Source organism: Aethalodelphis obliquidens, unplaced genomic scaffold (genome assembly GCF_003676395.1).
Source record: "Aethalodelphis obliquidens isolate GAN/ISIS:26980383/991018 unplaced genomic scaffold, ASM367639v1 scaffold39, whole genome shotgun sequence".
NCBI lineage: Eukaryota > Metazoa > Chordata > Mammalia > Artiodactyla > Delphinidae > Aethalodelphis > Aethalodelphis obliquidens.
In genome coordinates this window covers 12,504,305-12,522,802 of record NW_020837983.1, presented here as the reverse complement: position 1 = coordinate 12,522,802, position 18,498 = coordinate 12,504,305, and the positions used below count along the sequence as shown (strand labels likewise).

Here is an 18,498-nt window from a genome sequence, read left to right as displayed (position 1 = left end):
GGCTATGGGCCAGGCTCTGTGCTATAGAGCAGTGAACAGAACAAAACCTTCTCCTCCCTTACTTAAAGCACTTTCACATCAACCATTCAATTTAATTTGATGTTCTCAATATCCCAATGAGATACCTATAAGTAATGAATAATTACTCTTTCCGCCACGTCCTTCACACATGAGGAAATAGAGGCTCAGACTGTTGACTTGTCCCAGGTCACATGGTTACTAAGTGGCAGAACTGGAGCAGGAAGCCACATGGTTGTCTCCTTCCCATCCTCCTTCCATTACTCCACAGAGCCTGCCCCTCCCCTCCCCTCCCCTCCCCTGCACGCCTGACAGCAGATTCACTCCTACCAAATGCCAAGCTCTGCAACTAAAGCGAGGCTCCTGCAGAGCCAGGAGATGCGCAGGATTCAGAGACCCCTAATGGCCCTGCTGGATTCAAGATGAACCAGACTGTGTGTTGGGGCAGGGAGAGAAGTCTCTGCAGTGAGACAGATCCCAGTGGGGGCAGACTTGTCCCCAGGCATTTGGGTCCATATCAAACCCCCATTTTGTTTTTTAATTTTTCTTAAATTTTAATTGGAATATAGTTGGTTTACAATGTTGTGAATTTCAGGTATACAGCAAAGTGGTTCTTTTCCATTATAGGTTATTACAAAATATCGAGTATAGTGTCCTGTACTATACAGTAGGTCCTTGTTTATCTTTCTTATATATAGTAGTGTGTATATATTTTTTATAAGATTTATTTTACTATTTATTTAATTTATTTATTTTTGGCTGCATCGGGTCTTAGTTGCGGCACGCGGGATCTTTGTTGAGGCACGCAGGATCTTTCGTTGCGGCGCGTGGGCTTCTCTCTTTAGCTGTGGTGCGCGGGCTTAGTTGCCCCATGGCATGTGGGATCTTAGTTCCCTGATCAGGGATCGAACCCGCGTCCCCTGCATTGTAAGGCAGACTCTTTACCACGGGACCACCAGGGAAGTCCCGTAGTGTGTATATTTTAATCCCATACTACTAATTTTTCCCTCCCCACCCTTTCCCCTTTCGTAACCAACCATAAGTTTGTTTTCTATGTCTGTGAGTCTATTTCTGTTCTGTAAATATGTTCATTTGTATCACTTTTAATGATTCCACACATAAGTGACATCATATGATATTTGCCTTTCTCTGAATTACTTCACTTAGTATGATAATCTCTAGGTCCATCCATGTTGCTGCAAATGGCATTATTTCATTCTTTTTTATGGCTGAGTAACATTCCATTGTGTATATATATACCACATCTTCTGTATCCATTCCTTTGTTGATGGACATTTAGGTTGCTTCCAAGTCTTAGCTATTGTAAATAGTGCTGCTATGAACATTGTGATGCATGTATCTTTTCAAATTAGAGTTTTCTCCAGATATATGCCCAGGAGTGGGATCGCTGGATCATACAGTAACTTTATTTTTAGTTTCTAACCTCCATTTTAAAGTTGCACCATATCAGACAAACAAAGCCATCTTTTTGCCTTTTACATTTGATTGAACAAAAAAGGTTATTTGTGGTTGGTTTAATGGTTACTTATGTTGGATAAAGTTGGGGCCATTTATTTAGGACTCAATTTCTACTTTACTTGTTGGTATTCTTTGGCAAAGGCCTTCCTGCAAACAAAAATATGGATGCCTCTGATGGCCCAGATGGCAGTAAGACAGCTCTCAGAGGCTGCTCAAGGCAAGACATGGCTTCCATCTAGTGTAGCAACTCTGAGCAGTTGGTAGTAACTATCCAGGGTGTTGTCTTGAGAAGACTTGAGGGCCAAAATAGAGTAGTGATCATGGGCACTGGAGAATGGATTGGGGGCCCTCATGTCACATATTTACTAACCTGGATATAGCTTGTGATCAGCCAAGATTGACCAAGCACCAGTGAAGACCTCAGACCAGAAGGGTCCATGGTGCCCAGTATCTGGCCTCTTGGTGTGTGAATCACATACTCTATAAGGGAGGCAAAGATCTGGTCCCTGGTTCCTGACCCTTTCAATCAAGGACATAGCCTGATAGGAAAGACTCAGCTCCAGAACCAGATGTGACCTCTAGTGATCTAAAAAGAACTATATATTTGGTCTCTGCCCCCAGTTCCTGACACAGAGCTCCTAAATCCCTAGGAATTTCTTGGGTGACAGGAGCATCGTTTGTTCTAATGAGGTGACTCTTGGTGGGCTTCTGGATGGCTCAGGATGGGGGCTGGTCACTAGAAAGACCAAGTCACGATTAGAAGCTTGGAGTTTTCAGTCCCATCCCCACCATTCCTCTGGGGAGGGGAGAGGGACTGGAGATGAGTTAATAATGGATCACGCCTACATGATGTAGTCTCCATAAAAGATCTTCCGGGTTGGTGAACACATCCATGTGCTGGGAGGGTGTTGCACTCCAACTCCATGGGGGCAAAAGCTCCTGCACTTGGGACCGTCCAGACCTCAACCTACGTACCACTTCATCTGGCTGTTCACCTGTATCCTTTATTATATCCTTTACAGTAAAACAATAAATATAAGGAAGTCCTATGAGCCATTCTAACGAATATTTGAAGCTGAGGAGAGGGTCGTGGGAACCCCTGATTCATAGCTGGTTGGTCAGCAGTACAGGTGACAACTTGGGACTTGGGGCTGGCATCTGAAGTGGGGGACAGTCTTATGGGACTGAGCCCTTCACCTGTGGGGTCTGTGCTAGCTCCAGGCAGTTAGTATTAGAATTGAGTTAAACTATAAGGTACCCAGTTGGTGTGCACTGATGATTGGAGAGTTGTCGGGTATAGAAAAACCTACCTGTCTGATATCAGAAGTCTGAGGAGTTGAGGAAAACAGGGGTTTTCCTGTAGTTCTGCTTGATCCATTCACTCATTCCACAAACATTTATTGCATGCTTTTCTGTGCCAGGTACTATACTGGTCACTGGGGATCCAAAGGCAACCACATCAGAGCCCCTGTCCTCAAGGAGCTCACTGTCTAGTGGGTGAGACAGATATCAAACAAATAGTAACACTACAGTGTAGTGCGGGCTGCGGTAATCTTGCTAGAGCTTGTTGACATGAAGGATCAGGGAAGGATGGCTGCCCATGGCACTGGGGACAGAAAAATTGTACAAGGACCAAGGAAGTTCTATTCTCCCCTGAAACATTTTGGTGAGACTGTTTTGTGACCTGTCTATGCTTGATGATACTAGGAAAGCAATTAGAGGCTGGACTCAGGGCCCCTTGGCATTAATGGACAGAATAGGTACCCAGGGCAGCTATATATATCCGGTTATGCAGGTTGTGGCCTGCACAAGGGCACCCAGATTAAAAGGGAAAGCGGGAGGAAGGAAGGGGTGATTTTTACTAATGCTTCCCAAAGGAGGCACCTTTTTCTAATTTGCCCAAGGTGCTGTTATTTGCCAGCAGAGAATCTGGGGAATCATCTTTTTCAATTACCCTGTGATCATGGATGGTAGGACTAACTGAGTTACCTTGTAACTGATGTCAACACATCTTAATAGCCCACGAACATTTCTTGGATCTAAATGGAAGGCCAATTCCCAAGTCTTGCTTTATTTTGGACATGGGAAGTGTTTCTTGACTGGTCAGTCAGGGTTCACCTAGGGGAAGCAGAAGCCCCTGTGAGTTCTGAGGTAAGGGATTTGTTATAGGAGGGAGACCTGACTTCCCTGTGGGAGGAGCTGGGGAGGTGAAGACCTGGAAGGGACTGGAGGGTCAGAGAAGGAGCCACCAAACATCCAGTCGGATAAGTTAAGTAGGTCCCACCACTGCGGAGGGACCGCAAAAAAGCCTTCAGGGAGGTTTTGCAGGGGGACTCTGCCCTGTGTGGGTCCCTCCTCCAGGGCTCTGCCACCAAGCATCTGAGGGAGGGTCTGGGGCTGCTGTTAGGAGGAGCTGGATGTGGAGTGGAGGAGAGTGAGGACAAGTGGGACCTGGCGCCTCTGTGTCTGCCTGTCACCGAACTTAACCCTGACCACCTTCTGAGAGTAATGGCCGCCACCCCACATTCATCTTCCAGATCTTTTACGAGTTCCTCCTTTGTCCATCTCTAACTCAGCGTTACGGGGAAGGGGAGCTGGGAGAGGTAGTTTCATTTTAGCCAAGTTCAGGGTACAAACCACCACACTTGAAGGAAAGCGGGGGAGGGGTGTGCAGAATAAAGACACAAACACTGCAGAGTCCTTAGTTCAAAGCACCTGAGGTTCTGAGATGTGTGTGTAGCAGAATTGCTTGGGGAGATGTTGAAAGACAAATTCCCAAGCTCCAACTCTCAAGATTCCGAGGTCGCATCTGGGCACCTGTTTTAACAAGCTCTATAGGTGATACTGATGCACATAAACCTTGAAAACCACTGTCACCAACCTTACAAGCAAATAAATAGGTTATTAATCAATTCAACCCTCATGGCCTGCTGTTGAAAGCCCTCAATAACCTGCCATTTAGGGACCCTGGGACCGTGTCCAGATGTTGACACTACCCCAAATTCCCTCCTCAGCTGGACTTTGATTGGTCCTCCATCTGCATGCCTGCACCCTTTCAAAAGCAGATGAGACCTACTCTCCTGAGCTCTTCTCTGAGGGAGCTCGGTGTGGTGGATCGGCAGAGGAATCTCACCTGATACTGCCAAGGTGTCGATGGATTGGGAAAGCTGACGTATGCTCCACCCTGCAAACTGGGTTTACTGGTAACTCACACAATGGATTTATTTCATTCAGATGATTACCATTAAACAGTATGCACCTGACAGTCCAAAGTGTGTGGGCATCTGTGCAGGGCACTATGTGAAGCAAGTGAAAATGGTGGGTACCTGCCTTAGAGGTCAGGGAGGACCAGATTCACAGACCCTCCCACGTTCCTTATTTGCCCTGGGGCTCTCAGACTCTCCCCTCAGCCACCTACGTACACACCACTTCCGCTGGCTCCATGGAAACTTTTGACCCAAAGCTATGGGAAATGCCAGCCTCTAGCTGCCTGGGGAGGTAAGGCAGGCAACCCGATAAATCTCCAGGGGTGATGGGGCAGGGCCTGGAGTGGCCCAGCTAAGGTGCAAGGCTGAGCTGAGAGATCTCCCTGCAGAGCCCCATAGGGTCAGAGTCAAGGCCAGCATGTAGCTCTCCAGACCATCCCTTTCCCACACCTGTGTCTTCTGACTTTGTGACCAGAATCACAAAGAAACTGAAGCACATTCAAGATGCCCCTTTCCCCTGTCTTCTCCTAGTATTAGTCAGCAGTACTGACTGAACAAATCGGCGGGCTGGGGACCCTCACACGTTAAACCTGCCTTGACAACCCAGGGACCTTGATGGGGAATCCTGAGTTTCACCCTCAAAGGACCTGACTCAAAAGGTGAGACCAGGACGCTGCATTTTAAACGGTGCCACGAGGAAGTCCCATGCAGATGGTCAAGGACAAGATTCTGGAAAACATTGTCTAGGCAGGATGCTTGTGGAGGTGGGGTGGGAAGAGGAAGGGGCAGACCAGAATAAGACTTCACAGTCTAGGTGGGAAGGCAGATGGCACACAAATGAAAGAGACTTAAGGACAGGCAACATGCAGAGCCCCACAAAGACGCTGGGAGAAGGGAGAATTTACTTAGGTGCATTGATCTCTGTCTGTTTTGTTCATGGCTGTGTCCCCAGCAGGGCTGGGACTAGGGTGAGACAAGCGAGGCACCTAGGGCACAAAATTTAAGGAGGCGCTCACTCTCAGGTGACAGCCCTGCTCTTGCTGCTGCTAGAGGGAGCTGCTGCTTAAATTCTGCATCCTAGATATCTCGCCCTCCTCATAGCCCTGAAACCTAAAATTATGCCTAGCGCATAGTAGGCACTCTGTAAATATTGGTTGGGTGAATGAATGAATCTCTTTAACAAACATTTACTGGGTGCAAACCATAACACTAGGTGTGGGCAATGGGGGAAGGGGTGGGTCCAGGAGAAAATGACAGCCTAGAAATGAATTGGACACAGATTGAGCTCTGAAAGAATTTTTAAAACTTGATCTAGTAAGGTGAGCAGGCTGGGAAATAAAAAATGCAAGGGAGTGAAGGCTGCTGGAAAGGGAAGGGTCAGGGGCAGGGGTGAGGGGGTCTAATCCATCTCTGCTGGATGACGTGCTCTGTGAGAGCTGAGACCCTGCCTCTTCTGACATAGCCCCGTTCCCGGCACAGGGTGGGCACTTAATATACATTCGTCAAATGACTGAATGGCAAGCAACAGCCTGAAAGGTCCAGAGACATGCCCCACTGTGCTGTGCACCTCTGTAGTTGAGTCTAAGTCCAAAAGAAGCAAGCGCCTGGAATTCGCTGAGGTTAATAACAAAGGCTCCCTGACGACCCAGCCCAGCAGATCCCACACTTGGCTGATTATCAAAACCATCTGAGGCGTGTTTGGAAAATACTGACTCCCAGGCCCTACCCTAGAGGCGCCAAATCAGGGTCTTTATGGCGGGGCTCAGGAATCTGTATCTGAAACTCCCCAGTGCAGTTCATGAGCACCCGGCCTGGGGACCATCACTCTAATCAGGAGACCAGACCCCAGCTTCTCGAGTGCACTTGGTGGGCTCAGCCTCCAGGAGTGGCCACAGCCCTCCCGCATACCCCCAAGTCTGTACTGTGGTAACATACACATGACATAAAATTTACCATCTTGACCATGTCAGTGGTATTAGTACATTCATAACATTGTACAACCATCATCACCATCCGACTCCAGAACTCTTTTCAGCTTGCAGAACTGAAATTCCCACTCTGCTTCCACAGCTGGCGTACCTGGGAAGTTTAGATGTGTCCCACAGGGGGATGGGACATGTGACTGTGGGAAGGTCTGAAGGTGTGGGCCCACGGGGGCAACCTCAGCAGGCCTTGATTCCCTTCACTAGAAGAGGGCACCGTGCTTCATGTTGCTCTTTCAGGCCGATTCCTTCCCCCAGATAATGATGAGGAATCAGCTGGGCAAAGAAAACCCTGGAACTCCCAAACTCAGAAGCATCCTTCAACTTAAAAAACAAGGGAATTGATGGGAATTCCCTGGTGGTCCAGTGGTTAGGACTCCGCAGTTTTACTGCGGAGTGTGCGCATTCAATCCTGGTCGGGGAACTAGGATCCTGCAAGCCATGTGGTGTGGCCAAAAAAACAACAACAAAAAAACAAGGTAACTGAAAGATTACCTCCTCCCTTCTAACACTGTCCACCTGCCTCCCTCATCTTTGCCCAAGGAGATGCAATGAGGCTGCTTCTTCAACTGCATCCAGCTTCTTATACTCCTAAAAGGCAGGAGTTGGCCAGAAGGTGGCTACTGAAACGCAAGGGCCATCTCATAGAGAACCTCTGCTTTAAAAAGAGGTCAGTTGTCAAAATGAACCAATTCAGAAGCATAGCCCCTGGAGGATCTCAAGCTGTAAGCAGTGGTAGGAAGGATGCCTGGGTCAGGCCCAGGAAGTGGATTAACAACCTTGTGACCTTTTTTTTTTCCCCCCTCGGCCTTGTGGTTTGCGGGATCTTAGTTCCCCGACCAAGGATTGAACCTGCGCCCTCGAACCTGCTGGACCGCCAGGGAATTCCCCCTTGTGACCTTTCTTTATCACATTCTTGTTAGTGGGTTTAGGCCTCCTTTACACAGTTGTCTGGGGGAAAAAATACCCTTTGTTTTGGAGGATTATGCAAACATTTTATAAGTGATTTACTGGCCTGTGTTTAACCTTTATTTAGTTGGTCCTGATTTACTTTACTAATTGATGCTCAATTCCGGGAAAAGCTCTGGTTCAAGGTTTACAGCCTGCCGAAAAAGTGATTAAGATGTGTAAACACACAGCAGGAAGATTCTCTTCACTGTTCAGGTGATAAGGGGCTTCAAATACATGAATGGCATCCACACAGAAAAGGAATTAGATTTGGTTGGGGTGGAACTCCACAATGGCAGAACTGGGATTAGTGGGATGGAAGCTATAGGAAGAAGTATCCACTTGGTATGAGGAAAAAACTTTTGAACAGTTATAATTATTTTAAAATAAAAATGAAGTGCCCCAGGAGGTGGTGAGCAGCTGAGCACTGGAACCATTGAATCAGGGGGTGGAGGGGTCACCTGTCAGGATGCTGGGAAGGGTTTGAGCTGATGTCAAAGGAGATCCAACTCAGGTCTAGGATTCTGTGATGAATGTTGGGGCTAGAAAGTTATATACACAGAGTTACTCCCTGTCCAGGGCCAGGGAAATGCTTTTCAGACAGGACTAAGGAGAAAGGATTTCCACATGGGAAGACTTGTTACAGAAAACATTATTTCAATGGGTAGTTAACAAAATAGAGCATGCATGTGAACTTATTTACAGAATGGAGATGGTGTTATTCACGTTGGTCACAGGGCTGCTGTAAATACTGAGACAATATGGGGATGTGCTTGGAACAGAGCCTTAGCTCAGTAAGTGTTCGAGATTATTAATAGATTATTTACAATGCGTAAAAGTTAGCTGGTCAATTTCTTTCTGAGGACATAGTCATTAGATGGCTACTGAAGTAACTAGGAATCTATAAAAATTGACTGTGGTATATTGCCCATGGTAGAGTAGGAGGAGATAGGTTTTGGGGTTTAGAAACTAAAACTTGGTTAATATACCCACTTCTCCAATCACAGGAGATAGTAACTATCTGTAATGCCATATTCAAATACAGAATACAGTAACTTGTGTTACCTAGCATACAGTTTACAGTGTACATTTACCTCTTTTGCATATAGATGGGGACATATGACATAAGTATTTACATGCATATTTATAATTACTCTAATTCCTTGAAGTTAGGAAGTTAAGCAGTGAAAATATTCTTATAAAGTTATAAAATTGGTCCTTACTAAAACATCACTTCTCAGGTAATACTACTACCCCCTACTTCTTCTGTGATAGGGCTTTAAAAGTCCAAGTAAAGTGAAAAATGTTATGATTTATAATTTTGTCAGAAAATGTATGCTGAGAAAAATAACATATAATTCATTCTCTAAGAATTAGTGCATGTTTGGGACTTCCCTGGTGGCGCAGTGGTTAAGACTCCGCACTCCCAATGCAGGGGGCCCGGGTTCAATCCCTGGTCAGGGAACTAGATCCCACATGCATGCCACAACTAAGGAGCCTGCCTGCCGCAACTAAGACCCGGCGTAACCGAATTAATTAATTAATTAAAAAAAAGAATGATGCTTGTAAAACAAGAGAATTAGTGCACATTTGCAGTGATAACCTAGACTTATTAAACCTAAGAAAACATATTTTAATATCATTTAGTTTCATTTTTCAATATGAAGTTCCAATCAAACTTTTTCCCCCACTGATTACAAAACTGTGATTCTCTAAGTGAATTCATATTAAATGCTCTTGCCTGGTAGCAATTATCCTCAGATGTGGGAAGAGAAAGAGAGGGAGTGTGAGCAAGCACCAGCGACCTTTCTCAACTGTTGCCTAATTCTCTAGCTAAGTAGCAATGCGAGACAAACAGATCCACTGTCCTTTCTTCAAAGTCTTGTGAAATAGAAGCAGAATGACATTTCCTTTACTAGAGGAGGCCCTAAAAAGTTACCCGGGTTCTTTTACCAGAATTTTGCTGGAAGAGTTTGTGCGATTAGTTTTAAGTAGACAGCAACATTCAGATCAGATACTTCAAGACACTTCAGAGTTCAAACCTCACCGTGACTTTTTTTTTTTTTCGGTACACGGGCCTCTCACTATTGTGGCCTCTCCCGTTGCGGAGCACAGGCTCCGGACGCGCAGGCTCAGCGGCCATGGCTCACGGGCCCAGCCGCTCCGCGGCATGTGGGATCTTCCCGGACCGGGACACGAACCCGTGTCCCCTGCATCGGCAGGCGGACTCTCAACCACTGCGCCACCAGGGGAGCCCTCACCATGACTTTTGATTGCCATTTGAATGCATTCTTAGAATTTCAGAGCTAGAAAACCATTCTAGAAAATGGTCCCTGGGGGTCAAACTTGTGTTGCTTTTGGTCAAATACATTTGGAGGCAATCCTCTCATTTAATAGGTAAGAAAACTGAAGAGAAAGTGGGTAAGTGATTTTCCCTAGACAACAGGAGATTAGTGGCTTGATTGGAACCATGACCCAAGTCTCCCGGAATCACCTGAGGATCTACAAAAACTGATACTCCCTGATCCTACTGATGTCTTGGTCCCACCTCCAGAGTTGCTGACTTAATTGGTCCTGGGTGCAGCTGAACTGGGCATTTTGAAGAGCTCCCCAGGTGATTCTAGCATGCAAGAGATTCACTGATCTTTCCTAATTTTTGCTCTTATGAAGGAACCTATATCACTTTCCACTACAGTCCTTCTTCCTATCCTTCCACTTTTTCCTCACAGTTAATCCTAGTGTTGCCATATCCCAGCAATTATTAAAGCCCACTGCCTGAAAAGGTGAGGCTGTGTGACCTCCAATGGGCGGAAGAGGGTGGGAGGGCTGGGGACAGTGCGGGGGTGATTCAGAAGGTGTACGAAACCACAGAACAGCGGGCACCTAGTCCGTCCGGCCTTCTTATACTAAACAGATGGTGAATTTCAAAGCCGAATGTACGAGGGAACCAATGCCATACACCCAAATTTAAGTTTAAATATTCTCCATATGTTCGGGTTTTGAATTCTCTCCTGGAGCAGCAGGCAGCAGAAGCTAACCACCCCGAGTCCTAGCAGACAGCAAATGTCTCTTGGAGCTGAAAACTGCCAACTGCTCTGGTGATGGGAGCATGAAGCCAGGCCCTGGACCAATCCATTTCACCACCTGCTTGCTTGTCCCTCAGCTGTGAGAGGGTCTTTTCATTGCATTTAGTTGGGTGTGTAACAATGAGTGTTGGACGCTGTCCTAGATGGGCAGTGGTGAAAATTTAAATTTAGAAATTACTCTTTCCTTTTGAGAAAAGTGATCAGTACAAGGAGAAAAACCTGTTCCAGAAGCCCGTGCCCTTGTGCTGGGCTTGTGGCCACAGTGATCAAAATGACACAGAAGTTCTCCGCCCCACCTTCAGGGCCACCAACTTCAGGCCCTCAGATCTCGCAAGAAGTTCTGCCCCCGCCTCCTGGAGAATGCACCAATCAGGACTGGCGGCTGTAGTCCCCGCTAGGCTGGAGGATTCCCCTGATGCTGTGTTATGCTGCAGACTTCCTCAGAGGGGAGCTTCGTGTTCTCACCAGGTGGGAAACGGAAGTGCTGGCTTTCCCATAAACAACCAACCCGGCAAATACCTGACCCTTCTGGTCATGTGCATGCCAGATCTGGCTGCACAGAAGGTAGCTTCCATCTTTCTGAAGGATACGAGGCTGCAGTGATGAATACCCACTCCTTTCTCGTAAAGGCTTTCACCCCAGTGTTTCATACGATTCTGCTTTCCTTTTCAAACCATGGGAACCCAAGAGTTCACTTTAACTATGTCCAAACTCTCTTTTTAGTTTTATCCAGTCATTTCTGGGACATACATTACACCGTTTCTTGAAGGGAAGGAAAATAGAGATGGTACTTTATACCTTTGGACACAAGAACTGGAGCACCTCTCTCCTTGTTATCATGTATTAATTTTGTGGCATATTCTAGGACCATAACACAAGGCACTTTGAAACTACTACCAGTTAAAGTTCTGAATTAGTTATAAAATAGTTAGAGGCCAGGTTGCTCCACCGTTTGGCTTAGGGGGCTGGGGAATCCATTTCTAAAACATTATTAGAGAAGGGCTTCTTATGTGATTAATTCTGGGCAGTGGACACAGGCAAATAAGGTTCCCACACTCTACGACCTCACAGTCTAATGAAGAACAGAAATACTTGAATTAAAGATGACCATCCTGGGTTGTATGTCCTACAGGAGAGAGATGCACAATTAAGTGACTTCCTTAGATTCTCTATCAAATCAGTAGTGTCACCAAAGCTGGGGAAGCAAACCCCTGATCTAACATATTCTGATGCATCTTTGGACAATGATGTCCACATTACCTTGGAGCCCAGGTTCTGTCTGCTAGGGACCTATTGAAAGTGAGTGTAGCAAGAAACCAAGATGAGAAAACTCTGACTGCAGCCAAAAAGACGTCAAAGAGAGAAAGTCCATGATCTGTGGTGAGGCAACAGCGAGGAAGATGGCACCCGAAATGGGGAGTTACATGTGGGATAGGTCACGTGGGACTGGATTGTGAAGGCTGTTATAGAGGAAAGTTTTAGGGGGCTTGTTTTGCTTTTATCTTTTTTTCACCCCAGGTGAAGAAATTTGAATTAAAAACTCAGTTTTTTAAGCACTTCATCATTAATCCATGTAAGGTTCTCTTACTTTACTTTTACTTTTTACCTCCAAACCCTAATTATATTCCCTTTGCCCCCATAGTACCTACTCTCATGTTTACTATATCTTTAGATGTGCATGCATACCTTCTTCAAAAGGCATATTACTTTTATGTGAATGTGTCTTTACAGAAATGATAATGTGCTATAAATCCTGTTCTGTTTCCTATGTTTTCCCCTCAACACTAGGTTTCTAAGATCCATCAGTGTTGCTATGTACATCTGGTTGACAGTTCTTAACTGCTATTTAGTTTTTAAGTGTACATCTGCCAGATTTACTAATAATCCCTTTCTCTAATGATAAGCACCTAGGCTGTCTCCAACATCCAGCTACCCCAAGAAATCCCACGATGAACATCCTTATGGACCCGTGGGGGAATTTCCTTGGAGTATATATTCCAGATTTTTTCCACAGGTCATAGGGCATGTGCATGCTTAATCTCAACAGCTGCCAGATTGCTCTTCTGAATGATGGTACCAGTTGACACTCCCTCCAACAGTGCCCTAGTGTTCCATCTTCCACATTCTCAGCTGCACCGTTATCACCCTTCTGATATTGGTCATTCTTAGGCATTCTAAGACAGAAGCTTAGAGTAGATACAACAGGTCATAGGGAGCTATCTAAAGCTCTTCACCTGTGAGTACCACGAGAAAGGGGATGCTTTAGAAGCATTGTGCAGGGATGAATAATCTGACTTGCAAAACCAAAAGATGCAACATGTATTCTCTGGGAAGTTTGGGAGATGTTTAGCATTACAAGTGCAAAACGTTTTCTACATATACTTCTTTGCACAAATATCCCATTCGGTGTTTGTTCCCACTCCCATGATTGGTTAGTTTGTGCTGATCTGGCCTGAAACATGATTTGACTTGGTTATGGCCATTGTTCACTATGGCTGGTAGTGGAAGGCAGGGAGGGGAGGTGGGGCTGCAAGACCAGAGTATCTTGCTGAGCAGAAGCCCGGCCTCACTTGATGGGCTGTGCCTCCTTCCCTATCTTCAGCTGTCATCCTCCTTGTGTGAGAGAATTAGATGGAATATTAAAGTGACACTAAGTGATAACAAGGAACATTCGTGGAGTACTTGCTACTCAAAGTGTGGTCCTCAGACCAACAGCTTAGGTAACACCTGGGATGCTGCTTGTTAGAAATGCAGAATCTTGGTGCCCACCCCAGACCTGCAGAATCAGAATCTGCCTTTAGCAAGGTCGCCAAGGGATTCTATGCACATTAGAGTTTGACAAGCACTGCTTCAGTCTTTGCCAAACATTTTTTACATAGACTGTCATATTTCCACTCTTCCCAACACCCTGATATCCTTGGGTATCAGTTATTTAACTCCCATGTTACAGGTGAGAAAACCAAGGCTGGGCAGGTTAAAGTGACTATTCCAAGAATACCCAGAAGAGCCAGTGCAGCCAGATTTTCAGACTCTGCAACTGCCTCTCAAGGTCGTGCTTTACTTACATCCCCTTCTCCCCATGCCCCACGTTTCTTCATTCCAAAAGAAAGACACCCAGGAAGAGCTCATTTCAGAGCCAAACAAAAATGGATTGGTGGTGAGGCTGCCCAGTCTGGTGGTCCTCTGGGATGCAAATTGCATTCACTGCTACTCAGACTCAATCCTCCTGCTTCAGTGCAACTTAGTTAAGAGGGGCAGTCAGATCTTCACTGAATGTGAGGTGGGTGGAGATACTAGTGGGTCCCTCCCTTGATTGAAGAGTACCAGGGTCCATTTTTCCTTCTTAAAAGCAGGTTAAGCAGGGGTGCTTAATCTGGGGTTCCTCAGGCCCCCAAGACATTTGTGAATAGAGTTCAGGAGTCTTCAACCTTAGCATTTTCTTAAACATAACTACATATAGAAAACAAACCACAGTAGCATCAGCAGGACCTGTGACTTTGTCACTAATAGAAATCACAGGTATTTCTATACCGAGTTGCAACTATTGCACATTTCAAAATCATGTTTATGTTCATCACAACTTCAATATTACTTCAGTTATTAGACCCACACTAGATCTTGTTTTTGAATGTGTTCATGAACGTGCACTATATTTCTAAATTACAATTTTTTAAATATTTTGATAACTATATCAGTATAATGGTTTCCTTTGTAATCTGACAAATTGCATTTTATGAGCTTCAAAACATTATTCTGAGAAGGAGCTCATAGGCTTCATTAAACTGTAGAAAGACCATGTCAGATTCTGGAAGCTTTATCACATCTTCCAGTCTGTTTTTGGTCAGTTAGGTCATCCCTATATTTGTTTTATATCTGTTACCGGTAGCAACATAGCACTTAAAACCAAAAGGGCTTATGTGCTTGTCTTCAGGGGTGAAATGAAGGATTTTCTGAGAAGACTGCACACCATTGCAGTCAGGCTTGGTGGGATTGGAGGTTGAAGAACCCCAAGGGAGAACATTTATGACCCTTGCCCTTCTTCTAGAAGATCTTCTCAACAGTCAGAAGATTTCAATTAAAATTGCTGGTGCATGGGGCTTCCCTGGTGGCGCAGTGGTTGAGAGTCCGCCTGCCGATGCAGGAGACGCGGGTTCGTGCCCCGGTCCGGGAAGATCCCACATGCCGCGGAGCGGCTGGGCCCATGAGCCATGGCCGCTGAGCCTGCGCGTCCGGAGCCTGTGCTCGGCAACGGGAGAGGCCACAGCGGTGAGAGGCCCGCGTACCGCAAAAAAAAAAAAAAAAAAAAAAAAGAAAGAAAAAATTGCTGGTGCCACATGCTGGACAGAGACCATTAACCATAGCTTTTTCTATTATTTACCCTGCTGCAGGTGTGTGTTATAATCTCGATTATAATCCACAAAGAAGCTGGAAGATGTTCGGCCTTTGAAAAAGAACATCCCTTCTTTTTATTTTTTGCATCTTTATTGGAGTATAATTGCTTTACAATGGTGTGTTAGTTTCTGCTTATGACAAAGTGAATCAGCTATACGTATACATATATCTCCAAATCCCCTCCCTCTTGTGTCTGCCTCACACCCTCCCTATCCCACCCCTCTAGGTGGTCACAAATCACTGAGCTGATCTCCCTGTGCTATGTGGCTGCTTCCCACTAGCTATCTATTTTACATTTGGTAGTGTGTATATGTCCATGCCACTCTCTCACTTCGTCCCAGTTTACCCTTCCCCCTCCCCGTGTCCTCAAGTCCATTCTCTATGTCTGCGTCTTTATTCCTGTCCTGCCCCTAGGTTCTTCAGAACCATTTATTTTTTAATTTTTTAAATTTTTTAATTTTTTAAAACATCTTTATTGGAGTATAATTGCTTTACAATGGTGTGTTAGTTTCTGCTTTATAACAAAGTGAATCAGTTATACATATACACATGTTCCCATATCTCTTCCCTCTTGCGTCTCCCTGACTCCCACCCTCCCTATCCCACCCCTCTAGGTGGTCACAAAGCACCAAGCTGATCTCCCTGCTTCCTACTAGCTATCTGTTTTACGTTTGGTAGTGTATATATGTCCATGCCACTCTCTCACTTTGTCACGGCTTACCCTTCCCCCTCCCCATATCCTCAAGTCCATTCTCTAGTAGGTCTGTGTCTTTATTCCCATCTTACCCCTATGTTCTTCATGACCTTTTTTTTTTTCTTAGATTCCATATATATGTGTTAGCATACGGTACTTGTTTTTCTCTTTCTGAATTACTTCACTCTGTATGACAGACTCTAGGTCCATCCACCTCACTACAAATAACTCTATTCCATTTCTTTTTATGGCTGAGTAATATTCCATTGTATATATGTGCCACATCTTCTTTATCCATTCATCTGTGAATGGACATTTAGGTTGCTTCCATGTCCTGGCTATTGTAAATAGAGCTGCAGTGAACATTGTGGTATATGACTCTTTTTGAATTATGGTTTTCTCAGGTTATATGCCCAGTAGTGGGATTGTTGGGTCATATGGTAGTTCTATTTTTAGTTTTTTAAGGAGCCTGCGTACTGTTCTCCATAGTATCAATTTACATTCCCACCAACAGTACAAGAGGGTTCCCTTTTCTCCACACCCTCTCCAGAATTTATTTATTATTCTTTTTAATTTTTATATTTATTTGTTTGTTTGTTTTTGGCAGTGTTGAGCCTTCGTTGCTGTGCACAGGCTTTCTCTAGTTGTGGGGAGTAGGGGCTACTCTTCTTTGCGGTGTGCGGGCTTCTCGTTGCAGTGGCTTCTCGTTGCAGAGCACAGGTTCTGGGCACGTGGGCTTCAGTGGTTGTGGAGCGTGGTCTCAGTAGTTGTGGCTCATGGGCTCTAGAGCTCAGGCTCAATAGTTGTGGTGCACGGGCTTAGTTGCTCCACGGCATGTGGGATCTTCCCGGACTAGGGCTTGAACCCGTGTGCCCTGCATTGGCAGGTGGATTCTTAACCAGTGCGCCACCAGGGAAGTCCTCCAGCATTTATTGTTTGTAGATTTTTTGATGATGGCCATTCTGACTGGTGTGAGGTGATACCTCACTGAAGTTTTGATTTGCATTTCTCTAATGATTAATGATGTTGAGCATTTTTTCATGTGCTTGTTGGGAATCTGTATATCTTCTTTGGAGAAATGTCTATTTAGGTCTTCTGACCGTTTTTGGATTGGGTTGTTTGCTTTTTGCTATTGAGCTACATGAGCTACTTGTAAATTTTGGAGATTAATCCTTTGTCAGTTGCTTCATTTGCAAATATTTTCTCCCATTCTGAGGGTTGTCTTTTCGTCTTGTTTATGGTTTCCTTTGCTTTGCAAAAGCTTTTAAGATTCATTAGGTCCCATTTGTTTATTTTTGTTTTTATTTCCATTTCTCTAGGAGGTGGGTCACAAAGGATCTTGCTGTGATTTATGTCATAGTGTTCTGCTATGTTTTCCTCTAAGACTTTTATAGTGTCCTGTCTTACATTTAGGTCTCTAATCCATTTTGAGTTTATTTTTGTGTATGGTGTTAGGGAGTGTTCTAATTTCATTCTTTTACATGTAGCTGTTCAGTTTTCCCAGCACCACTTATTGAAAAGGCTGTCTTTTCTCCATTGTATATTCTTGCCTCCTTTGTCAAAAAAAAGGTGACCATATGTGCGTGGGTTTATCTCTGGGCTTTCTATCCTATTCCATTGATCTATATTTCTGTTTTTGTGCCAGTACCATACTGTTTGGTTTTTTTTTAACATCTTTATTGGAGTATAATTGCTTACAATGGTGTGTTAGTTTCTGCTTTATAACAAAGTGAATCAGTTATACATATACACATGTTCCCATATCTCTTCCCTCTTGCGTCTCCCTGCCTCCCACCCTCCCTATCCCACCCCTCTAGGTGGTCACAAAGCACCAAGCTGATTTCTCTGTGCTACGCGGCTGCTTCCCACTAGGTATCTATTTTACATTTGGTAGTGTATATATGTCCATGCCACTCTCTCACTTTGTCACAGCTTACCCTTCCCCCTCCCCACATCCTCAAGTCCATTTTCTAGTAGATCTGTGTCTTTATTCCGGTCTTACCCCGAGGTTCTTCATGACCTTTTTTTTTTTCTTTCTTAGATTCCATATATATCTGTTAGCATACGGTATTTGTTTTTCTCTTTCTGACTTACTTCACTCTGTATGACAGACTCTAGGTCCATCCACCTCACTACAAATAACTCAATTTCGTTTCTTTTTATGGCTGAGTAATATTTCATTGTATATATGTGCCACATCTTCTTTATCCATTAATCCGATGATGGACACTTAGGTTGCTTCCATCTCCTGGCTATTGTAAATAGAGCTGCAATGAACATTTTGGTACATGACTCTTTTTGAATTATGGTTTTCTTAGGGTATATGCCCAGTAGTGGGATTGCTGGGTTGTATGGTAGTTCTATTTGTAGTTTTTTAAGGAACCTCCATACTGTTCTCCATAGTGGCTGTATCAATTTACATTCCCACCAGCAGTGCAAATTGTTCCCTTTTCTCCACACCCTCTCCAGCATTTATTGTTTCTAGATTTTTTGATAATGGCCATTCTGACCGGTGTGAGATGATATCTCATTGTAGTTTTGATTTGCATTTCTCTAATGATTAATGATGTTGAGCATTCTTTCCTGTGTTCTTGGCAATCTGTGTATCTTCTTTGGAGAAATGTCTGTTTAGGTCTTCTGCCCATTTTTGGACTGGGTTGTTTGTTTAATATTGAGCTGCATAAGCTGCTTGT

At 44.7% G+C, this 18,498-nt stretch overlaps 1 protein-coding gene across 2 annotated transcripts in view; it reads left to right on the top strand.

Annotated features, from left to right (window-relative positions):
• KLF10 (KLF transcription factor 10) overlaps nt 1-18,498 on the top strand; it is a 38,697-nt gene that overhangs the window by 2,691 nt on the left and 17,508 nt on the right. The gene's annotated exons all lie outside the window — the stretch shown is intronic.